This window comes from Podarcis erhardii (genome assembly GCF_964252035.2).
Source record: "Podarcis erhardii genome assembly, chromosome: Z".
NCBI lineage: Eukaryota > Metazoa > Chordata > Lepidosauria > Squamata > Lacertidae > Podarcis > Podarcis erhardii.
In genome coordinates this window covers 5164969-5186083 of record NC_138504.1, presented here as the reverse complement: position 1 = coordinate 5186083, position 21115 = coordinate 5164969, and the positions used below count along the sequence as shown (strand labels likewise).

The following is a 21115-nucleotide window of genomic DNA, read 5'->3' as shown; positions in this document are numbered from 1 at the left end:
TTAAACACCAAACCACCACCTGTTCACATTCACAGGGTGAGGCCACGCATCGCAGCCTCACAGCCCACCCTCACGCAACCTGCAGGCACATTCCACCTCCCACCAAGATACATCAGCTGGTGTTTAGTGCATGCACAGCCTGGCCTGTGCGATTGTCATGGTCTACAAAATCTTAAAGCATTGCAATCTATAAAAATTAAGTGCATGGTGACCTGTTTGCATGATTTTGGCTCACAGCAGGGATGTGTGTGTTGGTTGCGCATGGATAATTTTAAAAAATTATTTTCCAGACTGAAGATGGTAAAAAACTATATTTCAGGCTTGGGCACTGGGAATACTATGTAGTGTTTGTTTTCCTAAAGACTCCTATGCATTAGGAGAATAAGAACATAAGCAGAGCCTGCTGATCAGGCCAGTGGCCTATCTAGTCCAGCATCGACACAGTAGCCAACTAGATGCCTGTGGGAAACCCACAAGCAGGACCTGAGCACAAGAGTCCTCGCCCCTCCTGTGGCTTCCAGTAACTGGTATGCAGAAGCATTCATGCTCCCAATTGTGGAGGCAGAGCATAGCCCCTGTGGTTAGCAGCCCTGATAGCCTTTTCCTCCACAAATAGTCCAATCCTCTTTTAAAGCCATACAGGTAGATGATTGTTGCTGACTCCTGCAGGAGCAAGTTGCACAGAAGAATGTTGTGAGTCGAGGACCCACCACCCGCATAGGAGTATAATAAGACACAAAGACACATTATTTTAGGTTAATGGGCAAAATTAGGCCACAACTTTTATTGGTTACAGCATGTGAGTAGTATTCGCTTAGGCACTGGATGAAACAGCAATACAAGACTCCACCCCGCTCAGCAGGGAGTCATATCAGGGTTAACAACCAATGGGAGGAGCTTGTTGATGCAAATACATCTGGAGGCTCCCCCATGATGTCACCGGGGGTCGTGCCATGGCCCTAGCCACCAGCAGGGCATTGAACAGGATCCACGATCGCAGGATTCCTTTAGCAGAATACCCAAAAGAGGAGGGGTAGATGATGGCCCATACCCAATCCTCCAACACAGCACACATATTCCAATGCCTAACTTCCAATACCAGAAAGTTGTGACAAATTGCTATGAGGTAGGCGAAAAAACCGAGAGGCTGGTGCCAATTTGCCAAATGGATAAAAAAAGTCCTACTAGGCCCCTTGGGCAACCAAGGCAACCATCCGAAGTCCATAGCAAGGTCAATATGCAAAAGAAGCTGACCTAAGAGGGAGGGAGGGAGATCCGAAGAAAGCAGGAACAGACTGGGAGCTGAGCACTGCCACAGCTGTTTAAATGCGGCTAGTACCGCCCACCAGCCGGCCCTGTTGGCCAGCTGAAACGTTTGGCCGCGGCAGCAGAAGATATCAGGAGCAGGGAGCTGAGTACGCCTTCCTACCCCTGTGGGAAGCTGTTCCCGCTCACAACCCCTCCCCTCTGGGAGGAGGAGAGGCCCTGCTGGATTAAATCAAGGGTCCATCTAGCCCTGTGCCCTATTTCTCACATTGACCTATCAGATGTCCAACAATCATGGTGACCAGTCAAGAGCCAACAAACAGGGCTTGAAAGCAACAGCCCTCCTCCTTTGTCTCCTGTGTCTGATATTCTGCAATATACTGCACCTGTAACATGGAGGTTTCTATTACTACCGTGGCTAATTAAAATGTAAGGTTGGTGCTGCTAGATCAGACTACATCTCTCAGAAGCCCACGAGTAGTCCTTGAAACCAGAAGCCATGTTCTGCTGCGCAGATGATGCCATTTCCCATCAGACAGAGTCTGAACCAAAAGTCCTGGCATCCTAGTTTGGACCGCATAGTCCGGATGGTGGAGGAAGGCCTGACCACAAACCTCAATAACTACAGGGGCCGGGAGGAATAAACAAACCTTGGTGGGACACCAGTGCTAGGACTCAGCCAGGGAGCCGGCAGAATCAGGAGATGCAATGAATCCAGACCAACCACAAAAATATCAGTTAAAGGCTTGCCAAAATCACTCGAGGGCCTTCTCGGTAGTGGCGCCCTCCCTGTGGAATGCCCTCCCTTCAGATGTCAAGGAGATAAAGAATTATACAACTTTTAGAAGACATGTGAAAGTAGCCCTGAATTGGGAGGTTTTTAACGCTTGTTGTTTTATTATGTTTTTAGATATGCCGTTAGACACCCAGAGTGGCTGGGGAAACCCAACCAGATGGGCAGGGTATAAATAATTAATTTTTTTTTTATTACTGTTGCCCCCAGGACAGAAGAACCTAAGAAGAGCCTGCTGCATCAAGTCTGTGGGCCATCTTGTCCAGTATCGTGCTCTCGCAATGGCCAACCCAATGCCCATGGGAAGCATGCAAACAGGACCCGAGAGCAACAACAACTCTCCTGACTTGTGATTCCCAGCAACTGATGTTTAGAGGCATATCGCCTCCGGCAGTGGAGGTGGCAGAGTCAACAACACACCTGAACTGAAGCCCAGAGCAGAATTGTGTGGCTGGCAACAGAAAGGCCTGCTCAGGAGGAGACATCATAACGTCAAATGGCCTCCAGAGAGGGGCCTCACAGATGTTCCACAAACTGCTGGGGAAACACGGGTAGCTATAAAACATTTTGTTTGCTGCCTGACTATTACTAGTGGAACATGAAGGGGTCAGAGAGCAACTCCCCTGTGGGGAAAGATTACCACCTCAGGGGCTTTTAAGCTTACAAAATAATCTAGTAATAGGGTTGGGGTATGAAAAATAGTATATGAATTTTTGTGTACTATATATAGGAATAAGTTTTCCTCCCTCTCTCATAAGGGTGGAGCCTGGGGTCCTTCAATAAAGCTGAATGTTGAAGGATTCAGGACAGACGAAATGAAAACAAAATGGCATCAGAGTGCATATTGAGAGGTAATGTGATGTAATGGTTAGAGTGTCAGACTAGGACCTGGGAGACCAGGCTTCAAATCTCCACTCAGCCATGAAGCTCACAGTGGGACAGCCTCAAGGAGTTGCTGTGGGGGATAAAATGAGGAGGGAGAGATCCACGAATGCCATTTTGAGCTCCTTGGAGAAAAAGGTGAGATAGAAATGCAACAAAGAAATCAATCAATGACTCTGTTTACCCTCCACTGTCAGAGGTAGTGTGCTCCCGAATACCAACTGCAGGAAGGGAGAAGGCTATTGCGCTCATGGTCTGCTTGCAGGCATCTCAGAAGCGTCTGGCTGGCCACTGTGACAACAGGGTGCTGAGCAAGATGAGCCCCTGGCATGATCCACCAGGGCCCTTCTTATCTTTTGGAATTCCTCTTCAGCACAAGTTGTGCAACTGGATAGCTCACTGCTGGTATCAGCATGTGTGCACAAAAACTAGCGCCTTGCCCCTCTGGACAGCTGCCCTACCTCACCAGCTGATGGAGAATCCCAGCCTTGCACTAGCCCTGTTAAGGGAAACCAGACAGCAACTGGTTTTCAGTAGCATAGTGCTTCTGAGAATGGAGGTTTATGGTTTGTTGCCATTGGCAGAACTCATTAATCTGCCTAATTCGGGGTGGGCAAGCTGTGGTCTTCAAGATGCCACTGGACTCCAGTTCCCAGCAGTGGTCAATGGTCAGGGAATATGGGAGGTGGAGAACTGCTGAATGGCCACAGGTTCCCCATCCCTAGATTAATCCTAAATAACATAAGAACCTAAGAAGAGACAGCCTAGTGGATCGGACCCAAGACCCACCTAACCCAGCATTCTGTCCTTGCAGTGGTAACCAGGGAGGCCTCAAAGCAGGACCTGAACACAACAGCACACACCCCACCTGTGATTTCCAGCAACTGGTATTCAGGGACACACTAACTCTGACAGTGTAGGAAGTGCAAAGCCATTATGACCAGCAACGATTGATAGTCTTATCTGCCATGCATTTGTCTAACCCTCTACTAAAGCCATTTTGTCTAACAGCTCCATTATCACATATTGTGGTGGCAAATTCCACAAAGTGAGTGTGCATTGTGTGAAGAAGGGGCTGAATCCACTGCCTATAAAATGTTAGCTCCTTAGTATGAGCATTACAGGTCTGTCTCTCTCTCTCTCTCTCTCTCTCTCTCTCTCTCTCTCTCTCTCTCTCACACACACACACACACACACATGCACAGACTGCTTGCCTGCCTGCCTGCCTGCCTGCCTGCCTGCCTGCCTGCCTGCCAAAATATTATGTCTGGGGCCAGCCAGCTTCAAATGAGATACAAATGTTATCTCCATGGTAATTATATCTCAAGCTGCCCCCATCACTGATTCTGCTTCTACCTCAGAACTGATTTGCCCACACATTCCGCCCAAAATAGACTGACTTCTCATCAGCAAGGGACCTTTGCTAATTTCTTGTTATTAGAATTCAACTTCATTTACATTTGCCAATTGATAACTGGCTTCAGTTTGATGTGAAGACCAAGAGGCACCCAATGAAAGAAGATGAAGATGATGAAAAAACAGTGTGCTGTAGTGGTTAGAGTGTAAGACTTGTATCCCAGGGTTCAAATCCCCACTCGACCATGAAGCTCACGGGGCCAGGGACTGCATCTCAGCCTAACCTACCTCCACAGGGTTGCTTTGGGGATTAAATGAGGAAGAAGAGAACAAGCAATAACTAAATAAATAATAATGAAGAACGCCAAATAGGAGCCTCCCCCTCAGAACCCATGGAATAACTAGCCAATTTGACCTAGAGGAGTTGTCCTTCTGAACCCCAAAATTGACAGTCAGTTTGACCATGACACTTAGAAGGAGTATAACTCCACCCCATCCATTGCATTCACTCTCAGAGCATAACTGTCTGCAGTGCCCTAATGGAAGGAAGAGAGACCTTCCTCCACTTACACTGAGCATTTATAGGAAATAATTAGGGCTGCCAAACAGATTTTATATCTTTTTAAAATGTTATCTGCTCTTAGCTGATTGATTAAATTTGGAAATGTACACATATTTACCCAAATATCAGTATAGAGGCCCTTTTCCGGGTATGAAAGGGAGAATATTTTATTTTTCATTCAGTGTTCCAGTAGCCTGCCTAAGATAATAATAAATAGCACACCTTTAACCAGTGTTATTAAAATTTGCCTGCATCGGTTAACTCTCATGCCCACTGATTAAGCTTTGGTCAATTAATCTTTCAACTATTCCAGTCAGAGCTTGCAGCCCTAGAAACAATCAAACAAATCAGCTAGATAATTTTCTCCATGAGTGTCATTGAATAAGCATAGGGTAGGAATTTGGTTTCGTTTGCATCTTAATGCAAACCAGCTTAATTTGCACTTCCTAAGATAATAAGCATAAGATAATAAGCAAACACAGCTTACTTTTGAAATTTGCACTTCTTTAGATTTTGCAACGCAGTTCTCCTATCCAAAATGTGCACAAAGATGCATTAAATTAGGGCAAATTGCTTGCAAAATGTGCATGGTAGGCAGGATCATGTGCAAAAATGGGTATTTTAGAGAAAATGCAAACTAAAATGCTGGTGAATGTTCATGAGGACTTTTTTTTTTAAGAAATCAAGTTGCTGCAGCCATGTTGCAAACTGAATTTGACTGGGGGGGGGGGAGAGAGAAACGAAGATAAACCAAAACATACGCAATCATCTATGCTTCTGACTTATATACTGCCCTTTGCTGATAAGCCCCTAGGGCATTTAATTTGATTATTCTTCACCTTTACTGTGGAAGCTCACCCCAGCATTCAGCTAGTCAAAACATTATTGTGTGGAGAAGTTGACATTTACTGGTAAGCCCTAGGATTTGGAAAGGTTCAAAGGGAAATTGACCAAGAAGCATCAGCAATGAAATGCCTTAAAAAATATATATATGACCCAAAGTCATCCATGTGTCTAACATTTCTAGGTAACAAACATTAACAATGAACATAACCTGTTGCCATGTTGCTGACATCAGACCTTCTATTTCCATTGTTCCAGTATGAATCCTTATTGCCGTGAAAATGATGCCATGCACAAGAAAAAGGTCTCAGTAGTAAAAATAAAAGGTAAAGAACCCCTGGACGGTTAAGCCCAGTCAAAGGAGACTATGGGGTTGTGGCGCTCATCTCACTTTCAATGTGAGGGAGCCATCGTTTGTCCACAGACAGCTTTCCAGGTCATGTGGCCAACAGGACTAAACCACCTCTGGTGCAATGGGACATCGTGATGGAAGCCAGAGCGCACGGAAACACCATTTACCTTCCTGCCGCAGCAGTACTTATTTATCTGCCTGCACTGGTTTGCTTTTGAACTGCTAGGTTGGCAGGAGCTGGGACAGAGCAATGGGAGCTCACCCATCATAGGGATTTGAACCGCTGACCTTCCGATCAGCAAGCCCAAGAGGCTCAGTGGTTTAGACCACAGCGCCACCCGCATCCCTATTGGTCTCAGTAGTAGGCTTGATGGAACCCCAACGTTATGGGGTTGAAAACCTATGTGAGAGGGAATCTAGAACAGTGCAGTGAGGACTGTGAGGACCCAGGGGCCATGGGATGTTGACTGATTATTAACATAAGAACATTAAAAAGCCCTGTTGGTCAGGCCAATAGGCCATCTATTCCACCAACTTGTTCTAACAATGGCCACCCACATGCCAGTGGGAAAGGAGCAAGCAGGACCCTAGCACAAATGCATCATCATCAGCATCATCATCATCATCATCATTATTAAAAAATTTATATACCGCCCTATACCCAGAGGTCTCAGGGCAGTTCACAGAAAAGATCACAATATATAAAATAAAAATAAAAACAATAACCCAATAACACTCCCCCCCCCCAAAGAGCATCATTTTAAATGGGCCTAGGATGTCAACGAAGTCAACCAAAGGCCTGATTAAAAAGGAACATTTTTGCCTGGAGCCTAAAGGTGTATAACGAAGGCACTAGGCAAACTTCCCTGGGGAGAGCATTCCACAGACAGGGAGCCACTGCAGAGAAGGCCCATTCTCGTGTTGCCACCCTCCAGACCTCTCAAGGAGGAGGTACACGAAGAAGCGCCTCAGAAGATGATCTCAGGGTCTGGGTAGGTTCATATGGAAAGAGGCGGTCCCTCCTGCGGTTTCTAGCAACTGGTATTCAGAAGCATTGTTGCCTCCAACTGTGAAGGCAGAGCAGATCCATCATGCTTTATGCAATACTCATTCTACATCTACCTACAGTGGTACCTCAGGTTACAGACGCTTTGGGTTACAGACACTTTGCTAACCAGGAAGTGGTTGCTCCAGGTTAAGAACTTTGCCCCAGGATAAGAACGGAAATTGCGCACCAGTAGCAGCAGGAGGCCCCATTAGTGAAAGCACGCCTGAGGTTAAGAACTGTTTCAGGTTAAGAACACACCTCTGGAACGAATTAAGTTCTTAACCCGAGGTACCACTGCATCTACGGTATATCTATCTATCTATATCTATCTATCTATCTATCTATCTCTATCTATCTATCTATCTATCTATCTATCTATCTATCTATCATCTATCATTAGATTTCCACAAATTTCACATAGACATTCTAATACATAATATTTTTTCTTTTATTTGATCGACTTCCTGTCCCATTTTCCATGGTGTTTTGCTTTGTTTTAATTCCTCCCCTTTGCTGCACCCTATCAATATTCTTTTAAAGCCATCTAGGTTGGTGGCCTCCTATAGGAGTGAGCTTCACAGTAACTATTCACTACATGAAGATGTTACTTTCTTTTATCTGCCCTGAATTTTCTTTTGTTGCAGGGAAAAAATTGGAATCCAGGGGAAGAGGGAATGGTGTCAAGTGGAGGGACTGGAATCCTGCACAGTGAGCAGCCTAGACGGCAACATCCCATTGCAGGTTTAATCTCTTCCATCTAATATATCGTCAGCCAAGGATTTTAAAATTCAATTCGAAATTCAGCCACAATGACTTTGCCTTTTAGCTCATGACATACTATGTTTCATAGTATTATTCACATAAACAGCATTGTTGCCAAGAGGTGGGGGGTGGGGAGGGAGAGAGAGAGGAGGAGGGAACATCCTATTTCAGGAAATCTGCTTGGGTCATCTTGCTTCCTCGTATATTTTATAAGATGAAAGCAATCTGGCCAGTGTTAAGAGCAAATCAGAATCCAGCACTGATGGATCAAAGCCGGTAATCAAATGAAACCTTCTATTGACTTTTGTTTACAAGTTTGCAGCTGTGCTGCTGGGGTGAAAATGTGAGATTTCATTTCCTTTCCTTTCCTTCCGTGGGCATATGGAGATAAGAGCATTGGGGCTTTCATTTCCCTTTTATATCAGATGGAAATCATCTGTGTACTTGCTGAATGATTTTTAAATTGCATTTTGGACACTGATGGTCAGAGGGAGGGGGGAACTGTGCAGTTTGTTAAGCTGTTCACATCTCCCTTTCAGTGGCATTCCCCCCCCCCTTCCAGCTTTTTGTTATGCACAAGCTATGTGAGAGCACAGACATCACTCTGCTATTCAGGAACATATTTGCCTGTGTCAAAAAGTGCCCATTCTTTTGACAATTTCCCCACAATGCCTACAAAAACGTTTGCTTATGCAATTATATTATGCTCTTTCTCGTTCTCCGCTTTGTTTACCTTCAGTAATGTCCCTTAGCCAAAGCAATTGGATATGTAGTGCAGTCACATCACTCCAATCACCAGGTAATCCCTGGTTGGCTAGGATGACCAAGGCGCTTGATTCAAGAGGCACTGCTTCTTCACTCACAACTGGCTTTGTTTGCCCTCACTCGATATTATCTTGTAGCAAGACCAGATTTGCTACACATTGCCATGACACCATCCCATCCACAACATACCCACATATTTTCAGAAAGAACATAGCAGCAGTAACCAGAAAGGTGGAGAGACGTACAGAAGCAATAGCAGAGAAGGGAAGCAATACCCCACCATGTGTTGCTTGACTCTGAGCTCCCACCAGCCCCAGACAGCAGGACCAATAGACAGGGATGATGGGAACTTCAGTCCAGCAATATCAGGAGGGCCACAGGTTTATCATTCCAGTCTTACAGGAAAGAGGACAAAGTTAACAATGTATGGAGGGAATGGCACAGAAAGAAACTATAGTCAGCTCCAAACAGAAAGTGCCCCTTCTCTCTTGGTCTCTCACTCTCTCTACCTTCCCCTTGAGTAAACATTGGAGCAACTCCAGTCTGAAATGCAGGCTGTAGCAAGGTATTTGGCATAGCTATTTAAGTTAGTGCTCACCTCTATTGGCCACATTGAATTCTAAGTCTTTGCTTCTATGTGTGCCCTGTTGGTTGCTTAGCATGCAAACAGGTGTGGAAGGAGAGAGGAACTGGCCCAATGGATCTATATATCATGAAAAGCAGTGCCTTTGCTCTTTGGTGATTTGGTAATTTGGTGCAGGGGAAGAATATCTCCCCAAAGAAAGGTTGTAGGATTCACAAATGGTGCCTATTAGAATCCTCCCCCTCTCCGCATTCAGATGATACCTCTCCTGCCTACACCAGCAAATGCTTCAGGAGAAGCTGCAGAGAGAAAGAGAGAGAGGGGCACATGTGTAGGACATTGGTAATTTGGATAGCTGTGCTTCCTATTCACCTTAGTTGTTTGAGCATTAACTGAATGCTATCTCTCTCTTTTTCAGTACATCCCCCCATGTACAATGGGATGTAACATTCGGCTAAAGAGTCTGCGATAAAAAGAAGAAGCTTGCATCCCCCTGTCTGGCTGCAGCTGTTTACTCCTGTGCTCCAAAATGATTTCAGATTTTCCGACGCTCTTCCCCAGAAACACGGAGGCCATTGATTGCTTGCATGCACACTGCAAAGACATATGCAAATCTCAATTGTTCCAGCTTTGAAGAGCTCGTTATTTCAAATATTGTTTGACTTTGATATATGCTCAAATTTCTAAGATAGAAGAATGTTTCCCGTTGATTGAACTTGAGCTTTTTATCTTCACTCGCATGCCAAATAATGAGGAGAATAACTCTGTGCATTAACCCAGCAGTAACCTTGCATGTCCCTTTCCAACAATTTATAGGTCTGCAGAAGGAAAGTGAGGAAAGGGAATGGCTTATCTTAGCCGAATGTTAACCAAGTGACATTGTATGGGATATGAAATGGAACAGTTGTCCGTAAGGCTGTCACCTGATGATAATGTTAACAATCTAAAAAAACCTGCAGTCAATTAACTGGGTAAGGTGTTGATCAATTAAATCTGCATATTTTTGCATACAAGAGAGAAGTATTGTTTCAAAGGTTAAAAAAATATGTCATGCTTAGGGAACCTTTTTGAGGAGGGTGGACATGTTTCAGTATTGGGGTGGGGAGACAGAGGCAAAGGTAGGTGAGGCCAGAGCAATAGATTCACATCTATTTACATCTTTTCTTTGTACAGTAGGCTCTATTTCATCCATGCAGAAGTCAGAGATTTCTGTGCACACACATGATTCCTTAGTCAAGAGCTGTTATCACAGTTCTATGATACTTTCCAGCATGCCAGAAGCACTCAAGGAAGAGATGCAACCAGGTCAGTAAGGAGTGTGGCTCAGGAAGAGGCAGTGTAGCCAGGGAAGGGGGGGGGAGGAGTCACAAAGGCCAAATAGAGCTACCTCGAGGGCCACATTTGACCCCTGCAGCTGAGGTTCCTAATCCTGTTTTTAAGATGAAGCACAGCTGGTAATACCTCCACTTCCAAAACTGCAGTTTTTTGAAATTCTAGAAAGCTACCTTCTAAAAAAATGAAGTCTGCTTAATTCTGACCACCTTTTAATTTAAAGTGCTGCAATCAAGACACCTAACTGAATAATTAACCAAACATTGCACACCAGTGCATCATTCTGCACTGACTAGGCAGAAACTGGTGGTTCAGTAGAGTCCCACCAACTTCAATGCTCTGCTTCCAAGTCCATGTATGCCAGTTGTTTGAAACTGCGGGGGGGGGGGGTGCTGTTGCACTCAGGTCCTGCTTTTGGCAGAAGATGCATCAGGCTGGCTACCGCAAGTACTAGACCAAATAGGCCTGTGGCCTGATCCAGCGGGAGTCTTCTAACCTGGATGAGGGAGATCATCTGGAGCTGAGCATGGGACAATTACTGGTAAATGAGAGAAATGAGGGTGAAACCGATTCATTTACTGCCAGCCCTTCTTGACACTTGAGAAGTAAATCTTGCAAAGGATTGTGTCATCACAAGGTGCATTTTTTGAGACTGACCCATGACCTGTTTTAAGTGTTATCCTTTAGCACTGGAAACAAAACATCAAATTTGGCTGTTGACCAAGGTCAGTCTCCCTAAAATCTTAAGACCTACCAGTAAAATTCAAAGAGGTTTTGACATTTGCACATTTATTTGTGGATTTTTTTTATTTTAAAAACCTGCCCTTCAGTGCAAAGTCCAAGAGTGGGTTACAGCAACATAGTAGTACAGTATTAAAATTGAGACAATAATACACACAAACATGCTATAAACTGGGAAACCTGTGGCCCTCCAGATGTTGTTGTACTCCAACACCCATCATTCTTGGTACTGCCTATGCTCCAAAAATGTCTGGAGGCACACAGGTTCATCACCACATCAGCACATCAGTATATACAGTAGATAAATGCTTAAGAGAGAGGGAACATTAGAGTAACTGGGTGTTCGTCTCTTTTATATTCATGACCTACAATTCTGACTTGGCTGTCTTGGTTTCAAACAGTTCCTCTTCTGATATGGACTCAGCATTAATTTAATGCTCACAATAAAATTTGACTGGCATCACTTTTTGTCTCAGTAAACTAAACCAACAAACAAGCAAAGGAACACAGGAAACTGCCTTATGCTTAGTCCACCTAGCTCAGTACAGTGGTACGTTGGTTCTCAAACTTAATCCATTCTGGGAGTCTGTTCAACTCCCAAAACCATTTGATAACCAAGACGCGGCTTCTGATTGGCTGCAGGAGCTTCCTGAACTCAAGCGGAAGCTGCATCGGACATTCGGCTTCCAAAAAACGTTTGCAAACTGGAACACTTACTTCCAGGTTTGCGGTGTTCAGGAGCTGATTTGTTTGGCAACTAAGCCATTTGAGAACTGAGGTAACCACTGTATTGTCTACTCTTGACTGGCAGTGGCTCTCCAGGAATTCAGGAAGCAAGTCTCTCCCAAGCTTGTTTGGAGGTGCCAGGGATTGAACATGGGACCTTCTGCATGCAGAGCAGATGTCCCACCACTGAGCTCTGAAACTTCCTCAACAAACTTGTGTGGTGATGGGGGGAGGTTTAATGAGGGGGAAAGTCCCTTATTAAGTAACATTCCATGATATGGTTGTGGTGTGTAATTTTGTTGTTGCTGTTGTTTAAACCGGCTTTCCCATAAGTACCCTTGAGCAAGATGTTAATTCCATTTATTCATCAGCATCTAGGCCATCTCTACTTTATGTCAGGTCTTCTCTGGTTCCCAGAAATTCATATTATGGCAGCAGATCATTCTCCATGATTAGGTTTGATTGTGATTGAGAAGAAAATGGAACACACAGTAGATGTAGAATTGGGAAACAGCCAGCTAGAATTGGAAATGAGGGCTGGCCAGAGTTAGTTTCTTGGATAGATGTCAGGATGTCAAGGGTTGCATCCAGCTACTCAGTGTAGACCTACTTAAATTAATGAACCTATATGAGTCCTATCCTTTGCTTTCAGTGGGCCTACTCTTTGTAGGATTAACATCTGATACAGTCCAAGTCAGGAGGGGAAATTACTTTTTGCTGTTTGCTGCTGTGCCTCTGCTTTCTATGTTGTGCTTTTGAGCACGCACACACACACACACACACACACGAGAGAGAGAGAGAGAGACTCTACACTAGAAGAGCACTCTGCACATTCTCTGAAGCACCAGAATCCTGAAGAGGAATACCACTTGTATTTTTATGATCTTGATCAGCAACTAGAACCCAGGCACAGATCAAGCGGCGCCTGTGGTAGAGTACCTGTGTGGCATGCGAAAGTGCCATGTTTCATCCCCAGCATCTCCTGCCAGGGATAGGATAGACTCCTGGCTGAAATCCTAGAGAGCCACTATCAGTCAGTGTCAAAAATACTGTTACATGTACCAAAGGCTAAATTTAGAAGAAGGAAGCTTCCATTGTTCTATTAACAGTGAACAGTACCATTGATGGATGCAATAGACCCAAGTTCTGATAACAATAACCAGGATCTCCTGGAACCCATAACTCCTCAAGAAGGTTCCAAGAAACAGCAACCTCCTGAGCCAGGCTCCCCACATGAACCAGGGCCCTCCTCCCTGGGGATCCCATGCTCCATGGTTTGTGCTCACCAGTGCAGCTGAGAATGGATTGGGGGCCTTTAAAAGAGAGACTAGGATAGTGTTTCTCAAACTTGGGTCCCCAGCTGTTGTTGGACTACAAATCCCATCATCCCTAGCTAGCAGGACCAGTGGTCAGGGATGGTGCTAGTTGTAGTCCAACAAGAGTTGGAGACCCAAGTCTGAAAAACACTGGCCTAGGATGAATAACCAGGGTCTGGAATGAAAAACACACAATTGAAACACATTGAAGTGTGCATCACACACGAAAGCTCATACCTTGAAAGCTTATATTTAGTTGATCTTTAAGGTGCCACTGGAATTATTAAAAAATATTTTTCCATCTTTCATCTTGTTATTTATTATGACTATGACAGATCAACATGGCTAGCCACCTGAATTGAGACACATGATTACTCTCCCAGACGGTTCTGGTCCATTGTCCTGATATCTGGGTTGCTGACCATCTTTATTCTAGCAGCTTTATTCTAGGTAGCTCACTGCCCTGAAGCTATACTTGGATGTGCTCAAGTTTCTAAATGGTTGTGCTCTATGGTTGTGACAGATTGGGCTCTGCTTGTCCTGGCAACGCTGAAAGACATTTGTTCTCCAGGGCTTAAAAGATGAGTCCCTCCTAGCCCTCCCTGGAGATGCTAGAGATCTGTTACTGACTGTACCATCTGCCTCTACTTCCATGGGACACAATAGATTAATCCACCACAGATTAATCAACACAGAGATGACTTGCAGGTCACCTGGCAGCAGCTCAAAATGGAAATCACATGCTCAGGAGGCATTGATGGCCACCAACTTGGATGGCTTTTAAATAGGATTGGACAATTCATGGAGGATACACCTATGAATGGCTACTAGCTGTGATTGAGACTAGAATATACCTCCATGGTTGGAGGAAGTAATACTTCTGAATACCAGTTGGTAGAAACTTCAGAAGCAGAGAGTGCTCTTGTGGGTTTTGCTTGTGGGTTTCGCAGTGGGTTGGCCACTGTGAGAATAGGACACAGGACTGGGTGAGCCATTGGCTTGATCCAGCAGGCTCTTGTTATGTTCTTAGGTTCTTAAATGCACCATCGCTCTTTAATGTAGCCAGTTCACACATTCAACTGTAAGCCATCGAGTAATGAGCATTATATACTTGCACATGTCCTCTCTTTTTCCATGTGGCTTTGATTGGACATTAAGCTTTCCCATGTGCGATGTTCCCATGTGTCCAAGGCTATCTTTAGTCAGTACCAAGAGGCAACAAGCTGTGACACTTCTGGAAGCAAATGGGTATAAACCATCACACTCGTTTGGTATAAAGGCCGTGACATCTCTGATTCACCACATCCATAGATGTGGGATTTTTGAATATTTAGATTTGGGGGAAATGAGGATAGAAGATAGGGACCTATGTGAGAGAAAGGCCAGAGAAGGTTTATCCTCATGGTGTGAGGCTGAGAAAGGGGGAAGCTTCCCCAGGTGGGAGCTGGGAAAACTCACTTATTTGTATGTGGATTGAAGATTAAGATATAATTATGCTAGAGGGCTATATACATATAATTTAGTGCCTCGTTATATTACTATTATTATTGGTGTTAATTTTTAATTTTTTCCTGTCTCTCTGTTCCTTTCCCCTTCCCCTTCTCATTTTCTTTTTCTCTTTCCTTTGGTATTTCTCTCCTTCTTGATTCTATTTCTTTCAGATACTATTTTATTGTATTTTGAAAACTTTAACAAAAAATATTTGAAAGAAAGCAAACAAGGGGGGAAAAAGCCTTCTGTATCTCTGACCTAAAAGATTCAGGTACTGTGTGGCAGGAAATACTTTTCTTTGCTCCCAAACCCTGGAAAATCCCTGCCAGTCAGGAAAAGACACCACTGGGATAGATAAACAAAGATACTGAGTGATATAAGGCAGATTCCAGTGCCCTCCCCAAAGGTAACATCAGTACAGACATCAATCACATCACAGACAGGAGTTGCAACATTTAAGGGGTACAAATAAAATTATTATTATTATTATTATTATTATTATTATTATTATTTCCACAGCCCCTTTCTCCATCCCGGCAGAAATAAGCTTACCGGCACCACTAAGGCAATGCGGAAGAGTTACATTTGTAAGGCAGAAACCAAGAAGAAGGGAACTCCCTTTGGTGAGTCACTAGAATTTCTCCATAGCGGGGGTGCTGCTGCTGCTGCTGCTGCTGCTGCTGCAAGGGGAAAAACAGAATCCACACAAGGAAGGGAAAGATGAAAAGGCAAATATGTATTAACACATGGAGCATCTTTGCATAGGCTTTGTGCATGAGGTGGGGGGGGGTTTCTGCCCCCCAAACAACCCCCCCCCCACTCTGCCTCACTGGTCTGCATAAACAGTTACTTTTTGGTACAATTAAATAACGATAATAACTCTCCCACTTCCTCCCCAACCCTCTGCTAAAAAGCCTGGGGGCACAACTGTGATTTCGGCTCACCCAGCTGCACACAAAGGTATCTCAGAATTAAAGGATGCTCTTCCAGATTTTATGATCCTGCAGGAGAGAGGGAGCTGTGAATCTTGACGCATTTGTGTCGTGAGATTGGGGGATTTCTTTTCTCTTTTTTCTCCCCCCCACCACCACCACCCCAAATTAATATTCAGGTCACTTTGCACTATTTCACTCTTATTCCCCTCTCCCATCACCCAGCCAATGGGAGGGTTGTTCATTGGCATTCAGGAGCCCCATCCACTTCCTTGCAAGGATTTGGGGGAAACCTTGGGATGCCGGCTGAGGGGACCTCCTCAGATATAGGCTAGAGTTATTGTGTTGCCATGGCAACAGCGATGGCAACTGGCTGCAGAGCACTATAAATGAATGGGGAATGTCAGCAGAACCTGCTTGTTATGCTGGGTGCAGAATCCCACAGAGTTCTCCCTGTGAAGGATTTTCAAGCTCTGTCTGCATCCACCGCACTCTTGTTTGAATCATCAGCTTTAATTGTGATTTTCTTTTCTTTCCCATTTGATGTAGGGTAAGAATGTTTGTGCTTCTGTAGAACTCTGAGGTGTACAACACACTTTACAATTCTTGTCTCATCTAGCTTTAAAAGAAAAAAGAAAAACCAACAACCACAACCCTGCCATGTGAGTCAGATTAAAGAGGACTGATTTCCGCACTTTCCAATCTGGAAGAAAAGGAAGAGGGACAGTTACAAGACATGGGGGTGTTAGCAATGAAATAATGCAGATGGTGGCCAGAGAGAAAAGTCCTGATAACACATCGCTTAAGCAAGCTGAACAAAAAACATGTATAATTTGAGAAGGAAGGAATAGAGAGGGTTTGTCATCCTTCCTTCAGGCCTCCTACATAGACTGGAGACATTTAAACAAACATACAGAAGAAAATACCCCTCAAAGCTACAAAAATTGCATGCTTCTTTGGTAAAGATCATGCCACTCTGTTTGGTTACTATGCAACACCTCCAGCCCTCCTTTTAAGAACAGAATTAACCCCTTAAGTTACAAACTGAACAATCCCTGCTGCTGCACTTATAATGGGGCAATGGCAAATTTACCCCTGTAAGCTGCTTGGAGCAAAGAATGCAGGTGATTTTTGTTTATGGTTTCCTCTATAAATCATAGAATCATAGAATTGTAGAGCTGGAAGGGATCACTAGTATCATCTAGTCCAACCCCCTGCAATGCAGGAATAATTTGCCCAATGTGGAGCTTGAACCTACAACCCTGAAGTTAAGTCCCTTGTGCTCTACCATATGAAGTATCCCAGAGCTTAAGCGCCATGTGCTATGATGGTACATTACAAACACACAAAAGTGGAGTCCTGCTGAATCACACCAAAAGCCCATCTGATCCAGCATCCTCTTCTCATCATGGTCAATGAGATGGCCTGATGGGAAGCCTACAGAGATAACCTGAGAGCAACAACACTCTCCCCACTTGTGCCCCCAACTACTGGCATTCAGAGGTAGAGTGTCTTCAGTCCTGGTAGGGTCAGCAGCTTTCACAGCTAGCTACTGATACCCTTTTCCTCTCTGTGAATTCAACTAAACCTCTTTTAAAGCCATCCAAACTGGAGACCATCACTGTGTCTCATGATAGTGAGTCCTTTATTTTTTACTATGTGCTATGTGAATAAGTGCTTCTTTTTCGCTTTCCTGAATCTTCCAACATTCCTTGCATGACCCCAGAACACATGAAGCTGCTCAGTGGCAGAGCGCAGGCAGGGTGGGACTGGCACGCATCCTGGGGGTGGGGTGCACCACCTGCAGGGGCAGGGCACCCAGCGCAGGCACGGTGGGGCAGCTGCGATGGCACCCTGCAATGGCACCCTGCTCCCCACACACTCCTCTTCCTCCACCAGTGAAGCTGCTGTATGCTAACTCAGGCCACTGATTCATCTGGCTCTCTCTCTCTTGTCTACATTTACTGACAGTGGCCCTCTAGGGTTCAGCCAAGGTCTCTTCCAGCTCCATCTGGAGATGCTGTGGGTTGAACCAGGGACTTTCTGCATGCAAGGCAGGTGTTCTGCCACATGCTCTTCAACAATCCTCAGGCCTGTGACCCACCCCCATGGGGGAGCCACACCCTATTATAAAAGCAACCATGAAATATGGCAGCCACATTAAAGGCTCACACATTTAGCAAGGGTTATAAGCCCTTGTGCCCAGTGCTCAGTTGCCATCAATATTTCCTCGCTGCTTATGTCAGATCTCAGCAAGGGTTGGGCTCCAAGAAGCTTGGTTCTGGAAGAGCTAGCTGACATCCCAAGTGGGCAGTGGTATGCAACAGGCAGGGTGGAATCATTTTACAAAGCAGCAGCTGAGGATTTGGAGGCCCAGGTCAAGGCAGAGGAATCAGAGGCTAGGCAGCTCCTTCAGGCAAGAAATGAGTTACTATGTCTGAGGTGCATGCAAGCTTTATGGAGTCTGGCAGACAGGGATTGGCCCTTCAATTTCAGTTGATGGGAAGTTCAGGCAGGCTGGTACTGCATTTGAATCCTGGAGCTCAGTGCTGCTGAGGTGGAAGGAAAGTTGTGGTACTGCTAGGAATTCCATGTTTGCGCTCCTGGATGTGGCTTACATCATTAGACTTGTGCCCAGTTATTGATGTTAATAGTTTTATTGTTTTGGAAAATAAAAATATTTGGAGGGGGGAAACACCATGCACCCATTACCCCCAGTAGATACATTTTTGTACCCCAGTAGATGCACACAGTACTTGATGGGAAATCTGCACTGCAAAATTCAGAGAAATGCAAATTCTAAAGAATGAACCTAAGAGGAGCCCTGCTGGACCAGGACATCTGCTCCAGGATCCTGTTCTCACAGTGGCCATCTAGATGTCCGCAGAACAGTTCCTAGCAACTGGTAGCTGGATTTTCATTTGTTAATTGTTTTAGAAAAGGCAAATTAGGTAAATTTGCCTTTCAATGCAAACTGAATTGAATTCAACCCCCCCACCCCACCCCACACTCTCCACTGTTGCCAGGAAGAACACATTGTTTGATAGACAATTGGGTTGACCTAACCTGGCAACATTCTTATGAGAAGTAGATTAATTTCAACAGGAGCTTTCAAAGAGCATTGAAAAGAAAGGCACAGCATCAGAAAAGCACAAGTACCAGTAGACTAATTTCCTTAGACAGGTAAAAAGAGAGAGGCTAAAATCGGTGGCAACTTTCTTATCTCTTCGCTTGCTAACCACCCATCATGCTGCAGCACTGTTGCTTCCTTAACACACCACTTCGTCCTTTCCTGTCTATTCCTGGTGGACTGAAATTCAACCTGACTTGTGCAAGTGAGGCACAGAAGACATTACGACACTTGTATCTGCCATACCATCATAGTCAAGCCTTTGGTGTGGAGCAAGGAAAGACTTTAAAGCAGCATTCATTTACATTCTTATGTTCTGGTCTCTGCCAACGCGGTGCCCTCCAGATGTTTTGGACCACAACTACCATCAGCCCCAGTCAGCCTTTGGTACAAGGGGAAAGTTAAAAAAAAAAGTAACCTGTAGCCTTCCAGATGTTGTATGACTCAAACTCCCAACAACCTTAGCCAGTCAAAACACCCTGATCACAAACCACCTATCTTCAGTGTTAGCACTTAAAAAATGCAGACAGAGTCCAAGAGTCCAGAAAGAAAAGGAATGCTGACAACACTTTTCTACAGAAATGGAATGAAACGTTCTATTATTTGAGGAGAAAGGAATAGACAGATTGGAATAAAGAGGTGTGGGATATTAATGATAAATTAACATATGCTATTAAGGTAAGATGGGGTATATGCAGGAGAAATGATTTTGAGGAGATATGGAAGGTGTTTGTAGAATTCGTACTGTTAAAACGGAAAGGGGTCAAACCATCGCAAGAGATGTTGAAATTTTGGGTGGTTGGATAGTTGCAATGGAATGGTCTTGGGGTGGAGTGCACATTTTTATTCTTATTTATTTATTATTATTACTTTGTCCAAAAAAATTATATATAAAAACGAAAGGAATAGAGAGGCTTTGTCTTTCATACTTCAGGCCTTGTACATAGTAGGGAGATATTCAACCAAACATACAGAAGAAAAGCTCCCTCAGAACTACGCAGCAAATCAAAGCACATGCTACCCCAGCAAACATCAAGCCACACAGCCTGGTTGCCAAGCAATTCCTCTACCTGCCCCTCCCCCCTCTTGAGTAGTTAACTTTAACACAAACTGAATTAACCCTTAGGCTGCACACAAAATGATCTTGCTATTGCACTACCAACATTCAGTAGCTGAACAATATAACATTCAGAGAGAATACTTATGGGAGTGACTCAGGGCATGGCAGGCTTTCTCAAACCATGGCAGATTCCAATATGACAGCCACATGTCTGGGGGTAGAATTTGTATTTACTGGGGAAATCTTAAAGGAGACATTCAACTCAAAAGCCAGTTTTGGCAATTTCAGCTGAGTATCGCCTGCTTCTTGGGAGAAGAGCAATGACAAACCTAGACAGCATCTTAAAAAGCAAAGACATCACCTTGCCAACAAAGATCCATATAGCTATGGTTTTCCCAGTAGTGATGTATGGAAGTGAGAGCTGGACCATGAGAAGGCTGATCGCCGAAGAATTGATGCTTTTGAATTATGGTGCTGGAGGAGACACTTGAGAGTCCCATGGACTGCAAGAAGATCAAACCTGTCCATTCTTGGGGAGATCAGCCCTGGGTGCTCACTGGAAGGACAGATCCTGAAGCTGAGACTCCAATACTTTGGCCACCTCATGAGAAGAGAGGACTCCCTGGAAAAGTCCCTCATGCTGGGAAAGATTGAGGGCACAAGGGGATGACAGAGGACGAGATGGTTGGACAGTGTTCTCGAAGCTACCAAAATGAGTTTGACCAAACTGCGGGAGGCAGTGGAAGAGAGGAGGGCATGGGGTGCTTTGGTCCATGGGTTCACGAAGAGTCGGACACAACTAAATGACTAAACGACATCTTATAATCACAAACTGTAAAAGTGGCAGGGGGGTTGGGGGTAGTTTTAAAGAACCCAATGATGTTATTCCTGTCCCAGTTTTGTTTGAGTCCATTGTGCACAGTGCTTGTTTTTTAAAAATCAATTCCATTGCCAAAAGATATCAGAAAACGAGATCACCAATGCTTTTCCTGGATTTCTATGGTGTGAAAGCTTGATTGCATTTTGCCCTCTCAGGGCTCCATGAAACACAATAAGAAAACTGCATTTTAATTATCACCCCAGGATGAGATAGGTTGTCAAAAGGCAACCATTTAAATTATTTGAAATCAAAAGGAGACTGAGTGCTAGCAGAATGCACGATGTGTCTTATCAGC

The 21115-nt window shown here is 44.5% G+C and overlaps 1 long non-coding RNA gene across 1 annotated transcript in view; it reads right to left on the bottom strand.

Moving 5' to 3' along the window:
- The window catches only part of LOC309334157, a 28221-nt gene extending 12262 nt beyond the window's left edge, over positions 1–15959 (bottom strand). The window contains exons 1-2 of the long non-coding RNA XR_014152920.1: positions 15763–15959; positions 15371–15492 (exon numbers count right to left, since the gene is read on the bottom strand). This is a non-coding gene — a long non-coding RNA (uncharacterized lncRNA). The remainder of the gene's footprint in view (positions 1–15370; positions 15493–15762) is intronic.
- Positions 15960–21115: the final 5156 nt, after the last annotated feature.